The sequence below is a fragment of the Pteropus alecto genome, unplaced genomic scaffold (genome assembly GCF_000325575.1).
Source record: "Pteropus alecto unplaced genomic scaffold, ASM32557v1 scaffold270, whole genome shotgun sequence".
Lineage (NCBI taxonomy): Eukaryota > Metazoa > Chordata > Mammalia > Chiroptera > Pteropodidae > Pteropus > Pteropus alecto.
Window position 1 is genome coordinate 2,431,966 of NW_006430735.1, and position 20,260 is coordinate 2,452,225.

At 36.1% G+C, this 20,260-nt stretch overlaps 1 protein-coding gene across 12 annotated transcripts in view; it reads left to right on the forward strand.

Annotated features, from left to right (window-relative positions):
* HHLA2 (HERV-H LTR-associating 2) overlaps positions 1–20,260 on the forward strand; it is a 110,435-nt gene that overhangs the window by 38,978 nt on the left and 51,197 nt on the right. For 2 of the 12 annotated variants that reach the window (XM_025050971.1, XM_025050975.1), the window contains exon 1: positions 7,720–7,949. The exons of the other annotated variants lie outside the window; for them this stretch is intronic. The gene's annotated coding sequence lies outside the window, so the exon portion shown is untranslated. Of the gene's footprint in view, positions 1–7,719; positions 7,950–20,260 lie in introns of those variants that run through there. 12 annotated transcript variants of the gene reach the window in all.

Here is a 20,260-nt window from a genome sequence, read left to right on the forward strand (position 1 = left end):
TCAGCAGAAACTGACAGGTCAAGAGATTGTTTTGGTTCCTGCCTTATCATCCAGGATTTCTGACTTTAAATAATTTGGGGAATTTTTCATATTTCTTAATTTCGCACCAGCCTATTGACACGTAATAGAAGATGCTTTCATATGTCCATTCATTCTCTAAAATTTAGTTGGGAGAGGTTAAGATATTTAATCCACCATATTTTTGAAAATATAAATAGTCACAGCTCTTTGTCACATTTTTCCTGGAATCCCAATTTTTTCCCAACTGTTTCTTACTGGAAAGTAAAATTGCATGTTTTGGTAGATACTTTAAATAAAACCAATTTTCAATAAAAATATAACCCAAAAATATTCCTGTGGGAAAAGCTCCCTGTTGAGAAGAAGGAAAAAAGTTAGCACAGTCCAAGAAGAATCTGTTTTGTCACCAAAGGATATTTTTTAAAGCCAACTCACTTACCTTTGTTATCTAATTTAATCTTGATATTAACAAAATCGTTACCTTTTCTGGTTAACTCATACTCTGTTCTACTTGTAGAGCCTCCATCTTCTCTCATCTGCTCCTTTCTATTCCCCTTAGAGTCAAGCACCTTACATATGTTCTTGTTTAATCTTCTGCACTACCCCATGAGGTAGGTGTTTTTCATATTTCACAGATAAGGAATCTGTGGCATAAAGATCAAATGAGCTAATGTGACAATGAGGCACTTCTTCCAGGAATATTGCATAGAAGTACATGTGTCTTTCCCTTCCACTAAGTACAGTGAAAAACATAGGCATCATATATAAAAAACATAAGCCTCTGAAAGGTAGAGAGAAGAAAACCAACAGGCCAGGAACCCCGGGACCTGAGGAGTGACACTGTAGAGAGTTCCCTAGGTTTTCTTTTAGCCATATAAATTCCAGACTTGGCACTGAAGAAGCTGGCAACCTGGAAATGCCAACAGGCATAAACCAGAAGTTCCAAACAAAAGCTTTCTCTCTCTCTGGGAAGACCAGGAAGGGGAAACCTAGCAAGAGGTTAGACAATAATGTCTTTATTTATGCCAAACATTACAGAGAAGCTATGGTGATGAGTTTAGACTCTCATTTTCTGGAGACTATAAGGAAATGCCACACCCTCCCACTGGAATGGTATCAGAGAAGACTACATAAGAAACTGGGACTTTAATCCCTCCTATGCAATAAGGAGAACCTGACCTCCCCAGGGTATCAGTAGAGATTATGTGGGGAGCCTGGACTTCCCCCCACCCCCCCAGCCTGTAGTAATGAAATGGCATCTCTGTCTTCCCTGGTAGAGCTGTGTCAGAAAAAGCCAGCTAAAATGCAATATAGAAATAAGATCTACAGTGTTATAAATCAAAAACTTTTGCTCTGTAAAAGTCTGTGTTAAAGAGACAAGCCATAGACTGAGAGAAAGCATCGCAAACCATGGATATGACAAAGGACTAGTATCTACAATATATATGAAGTACTTTCAAAACTCAACAGTAAAAAGACAATCCAATTAGAAAATGAGCAAAAACATGAACAGACATTTTACCCAAGAGTATATATATAGATGGTAAATAAGCACAAGAAAAGATGTTTAACATTATTAGACATCAAGAAAATGCAAATTAAAACTACAAGACATCATGCTGCATGTATCAGAATGGCTAAATAGTGACAGCACCAAATGATGGTTAGAAAAAGTGTGAAGACCAAATGCCAATGAAGATTTAAAAAAACGGGATCACTTATATTGCTAGTGAACTACTCATATTGCTGGAAGGAATATAAATGGTGCACTTAGGCAGTTTCTTAAAAAAACTAAACCTCTAGCAATTGCATTCTTGGATTTTTATCTCAGAGAGATGAACAGTGAGTTCAACTCAGCAACCTATACAAGGATATTTATGGCAGCTTTATTCATAACAGTCCCAAACTGAAGATAACCCTGATTTCCTTCAGCTACTAAATGATTAAAGAAACTAATATACCCATTCCATGGAATACTACTCAGCAATAAGAAGGAATGAACTGTCGATACATGCAACAACCTGAATGACTCTCCAGAGAATTATGCTGAGTTAAAAAAGCCAGTTTCAACAGGTTATATAGTGTCTGATATCATTTATATCTTAATCAAAATTACAGAAATGGAGAAAAGGTTTGTGAATGCCAGGGATTATACGGGGTGAGAGGACGAAGGTGAATATGGTTATAAGGTCAATATGAGGAATCTTCATGGTAATGGAAATATTCTATATCTTGACTGTATCAATATCAATATTCTAGTTGTTATGAACTGAATTCCTCCCCCCACTCATATTTTGCAGTCCTAACCTCCAATACCTCAGAATATATTTGGAGATGGGGTTTTTAAGGAGGTAAATAAGTTAAAATAAGATCATTAAGATGGGCCCTAATCCAACATGGCTGGTTTGGTTTCCTTATAAGAAGAGGAAATTTGGACAGATACACGCAGAGGGAAGATGCTGCGAAGACACAGAGAGAAGACAGCCATCTACAAACCGAGAGAAACCAACCTCACCAACACCTTGAAGTGTTCAGATCACCTGAACTTCAGCTTCTGAGGCCAAGAGGCCTTAGAAAAAACAAGCCCTGATGACACTTTAATATCGCACTTCCATCATCCAGAATTATGAGAAAATAAATTTCTGTTCAAGCCACCGAGCTTGTAGTGATCATGGCAGCCCTGGGTTATCACAATCCTAGCAAACTAATACAGGAGCTATAATACTGTACTATAGTTTTACTTTCAGGGAAACTCGATAAAGGGTACATGAGATCTGCTTGTATTATTTCTTACTACTGCATGTGAATCTACAATTATCTCAAAGTAAAAAATTTTTTAAAAAGTGATTCTGAGGTTCAAATGAAGGTTTCTCTGTTGCTAAAGCTTTTACTCAAAACTGACCTAAACTTTTGACTCAGCCCTGTGTCAGAAAGACCTTCAATTCTGAAGCTGAGCCAAAAATCTAAACTATGAATTCAGACTTAGGTGAGGGGCATGGCTGCTGACCTGGTGTCTTAGTAACGATAGGTCAAAATGTAGCATTCTGCCATGGGGTTTTCTGATTCTCTTTTTTGTGAATCAATACTTCCTGACTCCTTTCTTCCACATAGAAATGACCCTATTTCACAGACCCAGAGCCAGAGTAGGGTGTGACCTCAAGTGCTTTTGCAGTCTTACAGGTAATTGACACTACACAGTGTTTTGTGACTTTCCAAAAGTCATGCAAGATAATTTTAAGGGAAACTATTTCATAGGTTTTAGGAATATATTGCTTTTAAATAGATATTTTTTTGGTATCAGCCCATAAGTGCAAGCAAGCTATGTTGAACCCTCAAATGAAAAATAGTAATCTGAACTAAGGAAAGAGTAATCTGTTTCTATGCTTAAAAAATCCATAAGACACAAGCTCTCTGATGAACTTGGGCTGTTTCTGTCTGTTTCTTATGTAGTAAGAGATTTTCATAAGGGATTTTCAGAGGTAATTTTGACTTTGTGAGTGTTTTGCTTTATATGCTGACTTTAGAAATTAACCTCCTCATAAAATCCAATCCCACTTTGCTATTTTGACACTTCTTTTGTCTGAAAGTATTCATTAACATTTTGCATAATTGCCCCATTTCCAGAGCAAGTATATAATTTCCTACAGAGTGAAGACTTCATAATGCATATCCAATAAAGTCCATCCTGTCTGCTACTGGTCGATGCCTTAGTTTTATCAAATGCTTAAAAAAGATTTTTCTACTCTTAGCTCAGTTGGATCCTGTTTAATCTTTTTGGCCATTTGCACCATTAAAAGATGATTACCTGTTGCGGCCATTTCTAATGTCTGCTATTCTTCAATCGTTGTTGTTCTCATGAATTCCTGGCTCTTTTCTGAATATATACTAGTATTTATTGCCATGTCAACATATAGGATTTTAAGCAGACTTAATTAGAATATGTCCTTAACTTTGTTTTTACCAAGATAGTCATGTAAATATGAATCTAATTTTGACAATGATATTGAGGAATAAGGAAAGGCATCATAATGTACCCATCAGAACTTACAATCTAGTGAAATATGAAGTCAAAGAATAGGCTTATTGAAACAAGGGTATTTTACTTTCTGACTGAAGAGTTAATTGCACAGAGCTTCAAAAAAATTTTTTTTAAATCAAGTATATGTGTTTTTTTCCTGAGGAATTAAGAGTAATTACAGAAAGAGATTTCACCTTATTTTTTCAATTGAAATGACCTATTTTTTTATGTTCAAATGAACTACAATTTAAATGTTCTTTAGTAATTTTATTAAGTTATTAATCATATGGGTAATTCTGGTGTTCAGCCCATAAAATAGTAGCTGATAATTTTTATAGATTTCTCTGTTTCATGCTTTGAGAGCAATGGATTAATTGGCCACTCTATGTAGACTGTATACATGTTCTTTAGGAGAGGCGTAGAAAAAAATCAGTTGTTCCACAGCGATGGATGTTTCAACCAATATAAGACCCAGAAGCTGATCTTAGTTTTTTTCTTTATAACTTAACACACTGCATCTCAGTCTTCAGTGACAAGAAATCACAGCAATGTTTATATTCAGACTGTTCAATTTCTGTTATCTGTCAGATATTATAAAACGATCTTTGTTGGCTCTTAATTCAGAAGCAGTGTGGCCAAATGGTCTGATAGTCTGCACAACCTGAATAGAATTGTTCTTTTTGCACTATTATTAATACTTGAATTTGTCCTTTCCAAATCAAGAATAGTTTGACATTCAGCAGTTGTTTTCCTTAATCCTGTGCTGGTATGTGATGATGATAGCAATATGGTACTTCATCCAAGAGATTTCATTTTTTGTACCAGAAACAAATATGAATGATCATATTCCATCTTTATAAAATTTGTGAAAGACAAACTCCATATATATATTCCATACATATTTATATAGATAGATAGATATTTACCAGTATATCTGCGTGTGTGTGTGTGTGTGTGTATACTGGTATGTATGTATCATTACAACTGGTAAATATCAATATTCTTACTATTATAAACCTCAAAACTATAAAGGTATGTTTTCTTCATTCAGTGAGACTGTTTAAAGTAAGCCATCAATATAGTATATCTACAATGAAAAGCCATAAAAATAAAAATTTTACTTTTTATTAAAAAACATAGGATGAAAAGGAGGCAGCCAGGAAGCTTTATAGACATGGAACCTTTATAGACTGACTCTAGAAATGCTATCGAGTAAAGACAGCTACTGCCAGCTCTCTAAAGTCATCAGTAGAGTGCAACTTATGTATTTCTCTTTGTATTTATATGGCATCATTCTTCTTAAATAATCTCAACCTTAAAGGTAACCAAAATATTTCATATTAAGCACCTAATGTGTGCAAGGCTCTACAGAGCTTAAAGAGGTTATACTTGGTATCAAACACTACTTCTTATAGCTGTTATTTGTCTGTGATGTAAATGGAAAAAAACGATGTGTTATATTTTAGTCTGATGACAAATAGGGTAAGAAGAAGTATAAACCAGAAAATCAAAAGACTGTGTTCGTAGCCTGTTGTAATTCAGATTCCTCTAAGAAGCAGAGCCTAAAATAAGTCTTTCATGTAAATGGTTGATTTGGAGAAGTAAACCCAGGGAATAGGGGAGGGGGCTCTGAGAAGAGTGAAACGGGGAAGGAGGGATAGCTGATGCAAGGCTGTGTTGTTGAGGTGGTTATCCCTATGGACAACTGGGGCTTAGTCTTGGTGGGGATGCTTTGCGGAACCATGTAGAAGACCCTTCAGGATTGTCAACCAGAGTCTCAGAAGAGAAGAGCAACCCAATGACCCCTACAGACTAAAATTAACACTGGAGGGTATTATTTTCTCTCCAGGATTCTAGAAAGCAGAAATATCTAGCAAGACACACATACAATGTAACTGAGATGAGGTACCATCAAGAACACCTGTGCACAGCTTACGGTTGTCTCAGCAATGGCCAGACAAAATGTGGGCTGATGGGACATGAGAGGGGAATGGCAGATGTCTAATGTGATGCCTGTCTTTGACATTTATTCATTAGATGCATCACTGTTCACTCTTAGCATCTGTTTCCTCATCTTAAGAGGCAGGTGTTAACCTACCTTGCCTGTTTCCAGTAGTGATTATTAAGGATCTATAAAAGCACTTGGAAGCAATTTAAAGGATAACTCACTACAAAACTGAAAGCAGTCATGGATGTTCTAGACCAGAGACATGTAGAAATACAGGAAAAATAGAGAACCAAGAGGAGGTCACAGAAAGAATCTAGAAGGACATGATAAGTCCCTGCATATTATTTGACAGCTCTGTAGCAACAATGGACCATGAAAGGAAGACATGAACAAATGAAGACAAATATATTTAGCATCTTGGAAAATAAATGTGTAAATTTAACAGATCAAATTATCTACTAGCTATTAAGGATATTAAGAAATTGCTTCTTGTTAGAAATAAACATTGATTGAACAGATTTAGTAAATGCCTATTATATGATGACTATCATGGCTACTCTGCCTCTCGGACTAATTTAAGATGTCCTATATTTCAGTCCTGTCTACCCCTCAGTTTTAGAACTCAAAGTCACTTTCTTTTGCAGTATTTTGACAATTGAAAGATTCCAGTTAGACTATTAATTTCAACCCTATTTGACCTCTGAGAATTCATCCAGTAACTACTCTCCCATCCTTAAGTTAAATAACAGGGATACTTTTATTTCTTCAGAACTTTTGGAAATTTAGTCAGTGTTAAATGCCAGCGTTACTCTAAATTCCCCTCTGAGCCTTACTGTAGGTACACATACATGTAACAAAGGTGGACAGTATTCCATATATCACCTCTCCTCTTAGCAGCAACTTGAAGACATTATAAAGAAACTTTGCAGAGGAGAGCCCAAACTGGTACTTGAAGTGGTAACAGATCTCAAAGCCTAACAGCTGCACTTCTGCAAGCAGTGGAGACAACAACATATTGGCTTCCCTAATCTAGGGTACTAATGGCTTATCTGACTTCCTTTCAGGTACCCGTTCCTGAAGACGTAGTGACAACATTGCAAGGGAAATGTCTGTAACTTAAACCTGTTGCTCTAGTCTTCAGTAGTGGTATCCGTGTCATAGTAACTTTCTCCGTGACATAAACTTTGGAGCATTCTTACCTCTCAGCATCTGATATTCTTAAAAACCTTAATTCTGTTTTCACTTCAGCTTGAACAATCTCTGTATAATAAAACTTTGCGTGTATATGGTATTTCATCTTACAACTTCAAAAATGTTCAAAGAATATCTAGTTTTCTATTTTGAGATTCTGTAAAAGTTTGTTTTCCCCATGTGTGTGTTTTAGGACCTTAGCTATTTCCTTAAACTAACACATTAGAGTGGCTGTGATATACCAGGAACTACATGACCCTGGGGATTCAGGGGTGAAAGCTGAGATTGCTTGCATTTTTAAAGGAAGTCTCAGTTTTATCTTATTTCATAATGAATCTTAATAAATAATGATAAAAGTTGGCATGGGTGACTGGGGATCCTTGAATGGGGGCAGGAACCTCAGCTTCCAGTGGGTATTAAAAGGCTCACCAAAAATTACTCCTCAGTAGCAGAAGTCTGGTGTGCATAGCATGGAAACCAGAATGCTCTACTTCCATAGATAAATTTCTAGCTGCTCTATCATATTATCTGTTACTGGGCATTCTGATTTCTGGACTTGAAATCTTCACTGGCTCAGATCTGGGTGGGATTTACTTCGTAATGTCATTGGTTTCCTTGATCTGTTATTAAGTAATTAACCAGGCATACTTTAGACTTTACTCTCTGACTCGTACTCTGCATTCACATTCCTTCCCATCAGAAGTCAACTTTTACTCGAAGTCAACTTGAGTAAAGTCTATGTCATTCGACTGAAGGCATAGATTTCTAAGTAAGGTAAGAATTTCTTTCTAAGTTGTTTATACCTACAACTTAAAAATTGGGCATAAATGAATCAAAAATGTGTGGTTTTCCTTATCATTTTATTTTTCTTTTTAAAGTTGTGACTGGTTATTTAAATTGCTTGCATGTAAATATCTATATTACATATGAGCAAAAAAACAAATGCTTAATGAAAGATTGTCTTGAAGGATCATGCTGAAATATTTCAAATAAAAGAACTTACCAAAATGATAAAATACAAAAAACAAAAGTCCTAAAATTCTGATAAGATAGTGAAGGAGGAATGAGAAATGTCTGTTTTGAAAAGTATTTGGGGAAATTTATGTCTGAGGGTATATTCTTACTTATGTTCATCTAGTTACATGGTAGAGGCTTGTTAGCTGCCCCAAAGATATACTCTCCCCACCCCTCATGGGGGAAAAAAAGGACTGTGGTAGTGGTTTTCTAGCAGAATCAAATGACCTTTGAATTCTGAAATGAGAAACTAAAGACTGCTAGATATTTACTGTCTCAAGAGAGAGTCATAAAGTTAATCTCATTTTTAATTCCTAAGAAAGGATTCAACAAGGTAAAATTTAATTCTCATTAGGTTCTTATTATTTGGGAATTTGGACAATTAAAAAATACTAAAATATGATTTAGATTTTTCTGTGTTCCTGGTACCTGACAAAGCAAATTTCAGTTTCCCTATTTCCCAAAAACTTGGAGGAAATAAATTTCTGTCCAGAAGAGTGCACTGGTGTCATATCTCACATTTATAATCATATTTTAATTAAAAGATGTAATAAGGGGTAATGGTCAAGATCATAGTCTTCAGGGTCAAATAATCCTTGGTGTGAATACCAGCTCCACTATTAAACAGTTGTGTCTTTTTCTCTGAGCCTTAGTTCCTAATCTGTAAAATGGGGTAGATAGGACCTCCTAGGTTTGTTGTAACAATTAAATAAAATATATTAAAGGTCTTAGCAACATGCTTGGTATGTAAATAGTCTTCAATATATATTGATTATTATTTCAGAATATAGATGTAAAAGAAATAATTTCTCAATCATATCATATTATGATACCTATAATAATAATGACTGTCCTGAAAGTTTGGTGGTTCTTAAAATAAAAGTCCATGGATGAAGGAAGGCTCTGCCCAGTTTCAGTGTGTGGCCCAACAGCGTGCTCTCTCAGTTGGCCTGTGCTGGGGAAGGAACTGATTCCTGGATTTAGTTTTCCTTCAGACACTTAGAGAAGACCAGAGCGGTATGAATATTTTTATCAAAAGCTGGGGATCCTGGACAGCTCCTCCTTGCTGTGATCAGTAACCAGGTATACATTGCACAGTAAGGCTTATTTAAAGGTGTTTTTTTCTCCTGCTGCTATCAATCAACTCAATATTCCCAGAGATGTGCCCAAGAATGGAAACTTTGTTCTAAACTGTTACATAACAGCACCTTCTTCTTTGATGCTTTGAATGAATCTCTGTAACAGACTTCCAACTTAAGACATGTAAACCTTTTCCCCTACCTTGTCTGAATGAATATCTCTTCTCTAAGAGGCTCCTCAGCAGCTGCCCAGATGCTACCAAAGAGCTCATTTACTTCTCAACTTATTTTAAGCTCGGGGAAGACCAAATTATCTACTCAGGAAAACCCCAGTCTTTCTCAGCTTCTCCTGGCTGAAACTGGCCCTTGGGTACACGATCTAGGACTCTGACCTGACTTCCAGGGAAACGGGGATCCAAGTTCATTCCACTCAGTTGGAGATAAAAACATGTTATTCTAAAAATTCCGCTATTCTGGTTTTCTTTAACTTGAGTTCTCTTTTCCAACACAATATTTTCTTTCTGACATGCTTTTCATTGGGATTTTATTGTGGTATTTATGTGTTGAAAAATCCCTCTAATTTAGTGTAAATTAAAGTTCCCAATACATATTTTAAGTTCTCTTTTATTCCATGATCTTTAAAAATATGTGTATTTCTTTTTCTCTTCTCCTCCCCTCCCCTCCCCTCTCCTCTTCTTTTCCCCTTCTTTCCTTCCTCCCTCCCTCCCTTCCTTCCTTCCTTCCTTTTTTTTTTTCTTTTTGAGATAGACCTCACCCTTGAAGGCTTTCTTCGCTCTGGATGTTCATTTCTCGCGGGTCTCTGTGATAATGCACTTTATTGCATCCCTTTTTGTTGAAGAATAAGATGGGGCCAGTAGGTGCAGCTTCTTACCATCTCATCAGTTTCAGAATGTTTATCTGTAAAACCTGTTAAATATCTCTTCAGAGCAGTGGGGTTGCTCTTCCTTTGCTCTTGATCTTAGAATCTTATAGTCTTTAATTGCACATCACTCCTTATCAGCCATTTAAACCACTAATCCCCAACCAATAAGATATTAAGATGCAAACTGGAGATATGCAAATGTATGCTTACAACTTTCTTACTTTAATACTTTCTGTTTCATGTCTTTGCCATGGCCACCCAGGTTCTGTCCTACACACCATTTTTGACAAATGAGGTTCTTTTTATTTAATTAAATCCAGATTAGAGACATTGCAGAGAATACCTTCTGAAGAGAAAAACCTTGCCTTCCCTTTTTGTCCTGTCTTCTATCTCCCTTACCTGAAATCACTAGAATGTCCTGTCAACCATACAAAATCAATGTTATTAAGACTGACTTTGGTAATAGTCTATCTATAGGATGATAAGGTTTAACATAATTTCAAATTAGGGAAGTAAGTATTTCTTTTCTTGGAAAATACCACTGTTTTATACAAAATCCAGTAGTTATTGAACATTCTATTCCCAGTTACATATTTTAAATTTTACTCATTGTTTTGGGACTACCTTAGGCATATTTTTTTCTTTCAAACTTATTAAGATTAAACTGGGCTTCCCCTCTGTGCTCTCCCAGCCCATCCAATCCCCACCTCAGTCTGCATTTAAGGTATTTTTAGAAAGTATTTTCCCATATTTGAATAGACTTCCTTAATTTATGTAGACTTTGAACTTTTTCATTTAATCATCTGATCTCTAAAGAATTTGTTATACCTTTTAATAGCTGCGCGATATTTTTTAAAAACCTAAAACATTTAATGATCATTTACTTCTAATTATGTAAGCAATTTTTACTAAAACTTTTGATATAATTGCAAAAAAATCCCCTCAAGCTATGTTTCTAAGTAACATAGGCAACAAGCTAAAATATTTAGTAAAGCTGTCTCATTTGTTTAAAAATTATAAATGCAAATCAATATAAGGCAAAGATTCCTCTTTTTATTAGCAAAATATTTAAAGTAACTAATGCTGATGTTGAAGGATGACAGGCACTTCTAAACATGGCTGGCAGCAGTGTATATTAAAAAAAACCCTTTGAAAGCAATAGCTCAGTAAATATAGAGCATGTATAATTCTGGAGTGAATTTCAAATTTGTAAAATGCTGAGACACAATATAAAAAATTACCATATTTTTAGACCTAGTAGGTTACTGGAAAGACTGTCTCCTGGTGGGTGTAATGGAATGAAGTTTTAAGAGCTAAGATGCTATTGGTTAACTTTTTTTCTTCTGAGATACTTGATTTGCCTATGGGATCTGTAGATAATAAAAATATGAATACATTTTTATTTTCAAGACTTTATCCCTTTCAATTATAAGACAACAAGTTTTTGACAACTTCTAAAACTCCATCTGGTAATTATTGGTAAGATGGCCTCATTTTTGAGTTCCAAGGCTTTAATAGTAATTAAAACTTATATATGTACTATATGCCAGACGTTGTTCTAAACACTTTTATACACATTAATTTGTTTAATCCTCTAAAGCACCCAAAAGGTTTTATCCCCATTTCTATTCATTGCCACAGACATAAGAACCAGGATCTGTATCGCAACAGTCTTCTTTATAGGTCTTTCTCAACAAGATCAATTATGGTATCCCTATAGCCCTTCTGCTCAGATGTGATCAGACATAGATAGCTGTAGTCTATACTATACTCTTTCAGTTGCCATAATTATTTCAGGAGAGTTAAATGTTAGGATTAGCTTTCATCTACACAGTTACAAATTTAATATTTGTCCATAAGTGAAAGTATATTGAAAATATTTATCAACCGTTAAGGCTAGGGTACTAGCCAGTCAGTGGAGACACCACCCAATCAGAATGCACCCAACATTAAACACCTGTTAAGATCATATGGATATAATGTGACTGGTTATCAATCCACTCCATGACTAACTCATCCAGGGATGTTTATGTGACTCAAGAAAATTAGCAACTAAGTTTATCACTAGCAATATACATTATGTTTAAAGATTGCCTTCAGGAACAACCTTGAGGAATTTGACAAGGGCACCATAATTACAATTGCAAAACAAGTTCTTTTTACATCTTGTGGTGTTTAATCTGGGCCCAGGAATTAAAGATCCTTACTCGGGCTTTCAGTTTACACTTAGACATTTTTTGTTCTATGGTTTTTACCTTGAAGAACTATTTTTTAATAGGAAGGTGCAAACAAAATAACAATTCTACTGTCTGTTAACTGCTAAACACAAACTAAGCAGTAGAGCCCATCCTTCCTCAGGTAGAAGCTCCAAATGTGGCTCTGCAAAGTGCTTTCTCATTCTTAACTCTTCTCACTAGCCTTGCCTCAAACTGGAATATGTCTTTTCTGATATTTTAATTAAAGTCTGTGACTATCCTAATTTTTAATTCTTCCTTAATAATACCATATTAACTTTGGTTATTCTCTTTAAAATCTGAGTTAAGAGAAATTTTTGTAGTCACAAAGTTTCTTTGGCTTTTCTATCCTTTCTTGGTGAGAGAGAGGATTATTTATAATACTATGATTTGTAATGAATTCGAGAGCATAATCCATTGTGTCATTTTTCATTTTAGGGAATTTCACCAAGAAATCACAGCTAAATCCTTGGAATGTTTAGAAGTTAATTTTTTCTAAAGTCTACAGCATTGTCGGTTTGTGCTCAATGGGTTGTTTTGCAGATAACATGATTATCTTTTTATAAGTTTCTCTAGTAAACAACTCATTTTGTTCTTCTTCTTTTCAAGAGAGCACCATTGTACTGTGCTTAACTTAAAGACAGGTGACATATGTACTATGTGAGGTAATACTGTGAATATTAGTCTTATGCATTATCAGGCAAGGATTCTAATATTTGAACTTGTAGAGCTTTTGTAGAGTCGGGATTTTTACTGTTTGCGTCCACATCTTCTACACCATTTGTCTTGAATAGTGTTCGGTACCTGGAGTGGACAGCTCCCTTTTGATAGTAAACATTCAGAAAACCGTCTTTTCTAGAACTCCCTCTGGTTATAAATCTCTGGCAAAAAGACAGCTCTACTCTTTTGAGTTATAAACCAAAGTGCTCAAAACTTTCTTTTTGTCATGAGTAAAGATTTTGTATTTCCTTGGGGATGAATGGATATCTCTTTCATTACATCTGTGTGTATAATGAAATAATTTATACATTGTACATTTACTATATTAGTTATTTATTGTTGTGTAGAAAAGTAACCCCAAATGCAATACCTGAAAACAATGAGCAATTAACTCGTGGTTTCTTTAGGTCAGGAGCATGTGTACAACTTAACCAAGTGCCCCGGACTCAAGGTCTCTCAAGAGTTTGCGGTCAGTGTGTCAGCAAGGGCTACTATGGTCTTAATTGGAGGCTTGATAGCAGGGTGTACTTAGAGTTGATGCACATGGTCGTTAGAAGGATTAAAGTCCTTGTGGGCTTTTTTTCTTGAGGGCATTAGTTTATTGTTGGTATGGGCAAGAGGCTTTCTCAGTTCTGTGCCCTGTGGACCTCTATATGGGACAGCTGATAGCATGGCAGCTGGCTCCCTCAGAACAAGAAAGCAAGCACACACTCAAGATGGAAATCAGTCTTTTTGTAACCTAATCCTGGAAGAGGTATCTCATCACTTCTGCTGTGTTCTATATTCGTTGGAAGTGAGTCACTAGATCTGGCTTTGATTCAAGAGGGGATATAATTACATAAATGTGTGAATTCTAGGAGGCAGATTACTGGGGCTATCTTACAAGTTGCCTATCACATCTGCCATTTGGAGCATGCATGTGTGCATATAAGTGTATGTGTGAAGAAAAAGAGTCTTAGCCATGGGCTTAATCTGATAACTTAAAAGAGGATACGCATGATAAATGCCACAATAGAAGAGATGACATTGTTATGAACATAAAGAAAAGAAGGAGGATCTCAGGAAGCTTTATGGAAGACATGGGTTTTATGTGTGACTTTGAAAGATAGAAAGGGCTTTGATAGGCAGGTGTTGACATAAAGGGTCATATTCTCTATCCTCCATGACATGTGGTATGAAGTTAATAGCAAGTGCTATATAGTGAAGCTTGCCACTTGCTATGAATTTGGAATAAATTATTCAATCTCTTGCCCCTCAATCTACTCATATATAAAATGGACATATGAGTACATATTTTAGAGTTATTGCTAGGAGTGAGTGAAGAAATGTTTATTTTGTACTTATCAAATTTTCTGCCACATTGCCAACACTTATTGAGTGACTTCTATTACAGAGTGAACCATAGGAGAACCTCTTGTGTGTGGGGGTGGAGGGAGTCTTTCTTATTAAGCTCTTTCTGTGGGCAGCAAAAAAAAAAAAAAAGGGAGAGAGAGCTTCGTAAGATCAGTTTTTTGTTGTTGACTTTATTTCCTTTATACACCGGGGCCTGAGTGCCCACTTGGAAGGCAAGAGCCTCTAGAAACCACATCTCACCCAAGATGTGAGACTGAAATGGTTATACCTGGACATGTCAAAAGGTAATTGGCTCCTCAGCCCTTGACGCTGCACACAGCATTGGGTAGAAGGAGGATGGGCTTCGGAATGGGACTCAGGTCCACTGCTTAAGTGTCTTTGTGACTCTGAGCAATTTACTTGCTCTTTGAACCTCTATTTTCCCATTTAAATAGAGATCGAATAGGAACTTAAATGGAGACTATTATAGCTCATAACTAATTATCTAGCCTTTTAACATCTTTTCAAAGCACATCTCCATAGAGAAGACTCTCTTAACTCCTCATCTTTTTAAGGCTCTCTATAGGTATTCTAACTGAAAATTTTTTTTTTTCTATAGTTTATACTCCCTTAGCCCTGCAAACGAGAGAAGAGAGAGGGATTTCTAAGAAGAGGAAATCTCTCTGACTTTACTCTTCCATAGATTTTTATAAAGAGAGAAAATGATGTGTATTTGACGAGATTATTATAATCATATTTTTGAATTCAGCCGACTTAGCATCTTATTTCTCCTTTTACTGTTTACCCTTTGGCAATTATAATGAAATACCTTAACCTCCACCTTCTTCCCTAAATTGAGTTGCCAATATTTTTTAAATCCCAAACTACATGTTTCTCTGCACTTGTTCTTATCTTTTCATACCTAACCTGCTCCTATTAGGACAACTATCAGAAACATAATTCTACTCTCTAGCCAATTTAAAATCAGTATCTGTGGAGGACAGCTATGGCCTGGCATATGGTATATGCAGAGCATGTAAAATATTACTCATTTTACTAGAATAGGGGCCTGGCGGAAAAAATATGACAGCTTGGCTGAAATATAGATAAGAATTATGCCTCTGAAATCTGTGCCTCTGAAGATGTATGTGGATAGATTGTACAGTGTGCAGGGGAATAATCTCTTCCCCCTGTACCTTTGACTAGGGCTTGTGGTACTGTCGAAGGGGAGAGATCAATGGTTTCTACAGAATCACTTCAAAGCAGTTGTCAAGGGCCTCTTTCTCTACCCAGGTAGTTCTGAGAATTCTGGTTTCTTTCTTTTTCAACACAGAAATGCTCTTCTGGTGATTGCTTGAAGGTTAACCAAAAGTACCCCCTGCCTCACTCGATACTTCCCTCCAGCCTTCTTTAGTTTCCCTAGGAATAATGGGTCCACACTCAGTATGCAAATCTTTGGGGCCTTGGAAAGTCATTGTGAACTTTGACTAGTTTTCCAGCCTCGGAAAGGGTACTCCCACTTTCACAAAAAATGGATAGTTGTTTCTAGAACTGGTTTTAAGCCATGGGTGTGTTGTGTGGTTTAGGAATGCTGATTGTGGAAATGAGACTAGCCTTCTCTCTTTGACCTCAGCACTGTGTAGCCCATTAAAACAAAAACACCCTAGCATTTCTTGGAGAAAGAACTGCCCAGATGGTATCAACAGAAGCCCACTTGCTTCAGTGGCTCAAGTGCTGTTTAAATGCCAGTGACAACTGGATTGATCTCCAATTCCAAATGAACGTGGTAGAGAATTTTAAATAATAGATACTAATGTTAATTGTAAGATAAATTCTTTAAGGATGTTTGGTTGTATTGTGTGCTAATTGGGAATAGTGGGCCTTTCTACCAGTTTTATCTTCCTGTAAAGAGAAAACCCAGGGCCTTCTTGGAATCTAGGAGTGCTGTACCTCGTGTTCTTTCTCATCCTCTGAATAGTCTCACCATGAGAATCTAATTTCTTCTGCAATAACCACATCAATTGCTAAACATTGCTCTTAGAGATTTACAAGTTCACAAATTATATTTGGTAATCTAATTACATGTAAGCTAAGCTAGCAGCTCTGTAGTTGTCAAGATCAACTTGGCAACAAGGAAAAGAAACCCATTTGTTTAGTCTCAATAATCTCAAATTGTTGAATAAGACCCAGGAAGTATATAATAGCCTAAGTGCAATGGGAGCAATTGATGGGGTCAGGACTTGGAAATCTTAAGATTTTTAAATTAGTGGGAGGGGAAAAAAGAGGTAAGTATTAGAATGATAGAGAGTTGTGTCAGGGTAAAATATTCTCAGAAAAATTTTGTTCCAAATGATGTAATTATGTTAAAGTAAAAGTTTTGTTTTTTATTGAGGTATAAATTTACATATAGCGTCATATTAGTTTCAGGTGTACAATACAGTTTTTTTCCTCGGGAGTTTTAGGTTTGTCATCACATGGGCATAAAAATCACCTAGAATATTGTTAACATTGGGGGTGGAGAGGGAGACTGAGTTTTGGTGCTAGTTTTCCAAATGTATGGGAGCTGATCAGGATTTGGTAGGTACCAAATGAAAGAGGGGCATAGGAAAGCCAAGCCAGGTTACCTGAAGCCACAAGGCATTTGTTAAAAATACTTCTAACTTCCTGTAAAAGATATAAAGAATACTATACCCTAACCATATATTCTTCATTCAGCTTAAATAGAATTGACATTCCCTAGGTACCCTCTGCGTAGGGGCAAGGCACTTCCGAAGAAATTCAGATTCTCGCAGTAAGATCTAGATGCCCTAAAGAATTGATGGTTCGGGAAGAACATTGGCGTGCAAGTAGATTGCCAGATTTATTTCCAGATTCCAGTGTGAGAAAAGATAGGAAAATGAGTCAACCTTTCTTAGGAAAAAGGAGAAGGTGATAATGCTTTTAGGAATGAATCATGTTTCAATTTAGGCCGCCAAGTGGCAGGAATCTAAGCAAGGTTATGGGTAAAGTGCAGTCTATTGTGGAATAATGTTTTCAGAGGGCACATAGAAGAGATTTGAGAGTTGCAGAAGTAGGAGGCTGGGTCAGAAAAGAAGCAGCATAGACCTGGGAAAGGGTGAATGTGAGAAGATGAATGTCTTGTTCACAGTATGAAATGCCATCCTTTGCAGAGATGTGAAGGTGGGAAGGAACAGCTCAGGGCTTTCAAGAATAACTCACCAGGGGATTTCAGTGCACTCGTTTGTGTCCTAGGGAAGATTCTACTACAAGCAGCTGGTTAGCCGAAGATTTAGGTGCAAATGATTTGTTAAATTAGTGCTCCTAGGAGAAGCCAGTTAGGGAGTGGGGGAAGCCAGAGTGACGCATGGGATGAGAACAACCCAGCTGAGCCAATAACATGCAAAAAGTTGTTTGCTTGGTCTTCTGGGAAACAAACTTCTCATCAAAAGGTGCTGGCTGGAAGTTCTTTCTTTTGGAGTTTGGTGATGTGCGGACATCAGGCCTGAGGTTTTTGTAGCCACTTAATTACAATGAGTGAAGCCAGATTATTGGGTATTGTGTGGTCTCAGAGAAGGCAAAGCAGAGACCGGGGACCTGGTAAAGATGAGACTTGGATCAAACTGGCTTGAGGCTCTCAGAATTTTCAGTTATATTTCTCAGAAAATTTCCTTTGTCGTCTAAGCCAGTTTGTTCCAGGATTTTGCTGCTGTTGTTGTTGTCATTGTTTGCAACAGAATTATAAATTCTCAAACATTTTAAGAATCCTATCATATTTATCTAAATGTGCTTTAATTTTGGGAGCGAGTAATTAAAAATGAGTAATGATGTCAAATATCTACTTTTAGCTTCTAACACAGTTGAAATTTTTCATAGTATTACAATTAAATGAAAAAAATTCTTTTCTCATTGGAAAGGAAAAAGAGATTATACATTTATATAATCTCTTCTAATTAAATATCTCTTCTAATTTGTGTTTCTGATCTTGGAATTGGTCTTTTTAAAATTGGGAGTGCAAAGACCTAGGCTCTCCAAACCTATTTTCCCCATTGAATTTAGCTTTTTATTTTATATGCAAAACAACTTTATATCCTACGGTGTGCTTCATAGATTACATTTCTAATTCTTGTACATTCTTGTGCTTTTAATGTTTCATGCTCTGACATAGTTTTGCAAGCTGTCTGTGAAGGGCTTTTTACCATCCTTTTGTCTTGCCTGTGAATTCGAGAGACATGACAGCAGAAATAGATGATTGAATTCCAAGTCTACTGTTGCTTTGTTTCCTCGCTTCTATTCACTTCCTTTTCTGAAGATTTCAAACACATCTGTTGTTTTCTGAGGCATTTGCTTTCTTCTACAGTTATCTTCTTAGTCTTTTTTTTTTCCTTAAGGTACTTCCTATTCAATTCAAAATTCTTTTCCCATATTTTTCTCCCACCACAACCTGAAGTCAACTGTATTTCCCTCCCCTGCCCCCAATTATTTCAAGTGCGCACACATTTGGTGACCAGAAGTGTCAGAGTGAAGTGTGCTGTGTGAGTAGTAAAAGAGACACACTGGACATTTTTTAGAAATATGGTTAATTGGCTGTCAGTAGTATCTCCTCTGTATGTAGCTAGCTCTATGTTGTTATTAGTTCTCTTTGGAAATTTCGATGCATGTTTTGCTTCCTTAGACCTGCGATCCCATTTCCATCTTATTCTTTTATTTATTTTGTTTTTGTTTGCATGTGTTGTATTTTTTCATTTAGTTGTAATTAGACTTTATTTTGGAATAATTTAGAGTTACAGAAAAGTTGCAAGAATATTATAGAGTTCCTGTTTACTTTTACCCAGTTTTCCTTATGTTAACATCTTACATAACTGCTGTTGTCAAAACTGAGAAATCAGCAGTAGTAACATACTATTAACTAAACTGCAGATTTTTTTTTGAATTTCACTAGTTTATCCACTAATTTCTATTTTCTATTCTACCCAATGCAGAATATCACACTGCATTTAGTAGTTATGTCTCCTTAGTCTTCTCTAATGTGCAGCAGTTTCTCAGTCTTTCCTTGTTTTTGGTGACAGTTTTGAGGTGTGATGGTGATATTTGATAGACCACTTCTCATGCTGGCTTTGTCTGTTGTTTCTCTCCTGATTAGATTGGGGTGGTGGGTTTGTGGGAGAATACTACACAAGTGGTCTCATATTGGGGGTACATGATAGCAACATGACTTATCATTGATAATGTTAACCTTGATCATTTAGTTAATGTCTGCCTGGTTTTTCCACTGTAAAGTTACTATTTTCCTCCCTTTTCACACTGTATTTGTTGGAAGTGAGTAGGTCCAGTTTACACTCAGGTGGAGGAGAATTAATCTCTACTTCCTAAAGTAAGGTAGTATGTATGGTATGTACATATATTATTCGGTAAGGAAAAAGTTATTTATTCAGCCATTTATATCAGTATGGACTCATAGCTTTTAAAAATTCTTGGGTTATAATCCAGTATTATAATCCAATATTATAATTTATTTTGCTGCTTAAAGTTTTCAACTTTGGCCCTTAGGGGCTCACTGAGGTTGATGCCTGTGTACTGTTGATATATCCCCACTCTTTTTTTTTAAATGATTACTTTTTCCCCTTGATCATTCCCCAGATTTGTAGTCCCATATCACTCATATTTACCTAGACTGGAGCAAATACATTTTTCTAGAGAGAAGTTCTAAACTAAAATAATGTAAAATATTTTATCTCTAGTTTTTATAGGAAAAATAAGTCTTACATTGATATAAAGTAGTTACATATTTCATCAATAGCTTTCAGGAGAAAAATATCTGAAAAA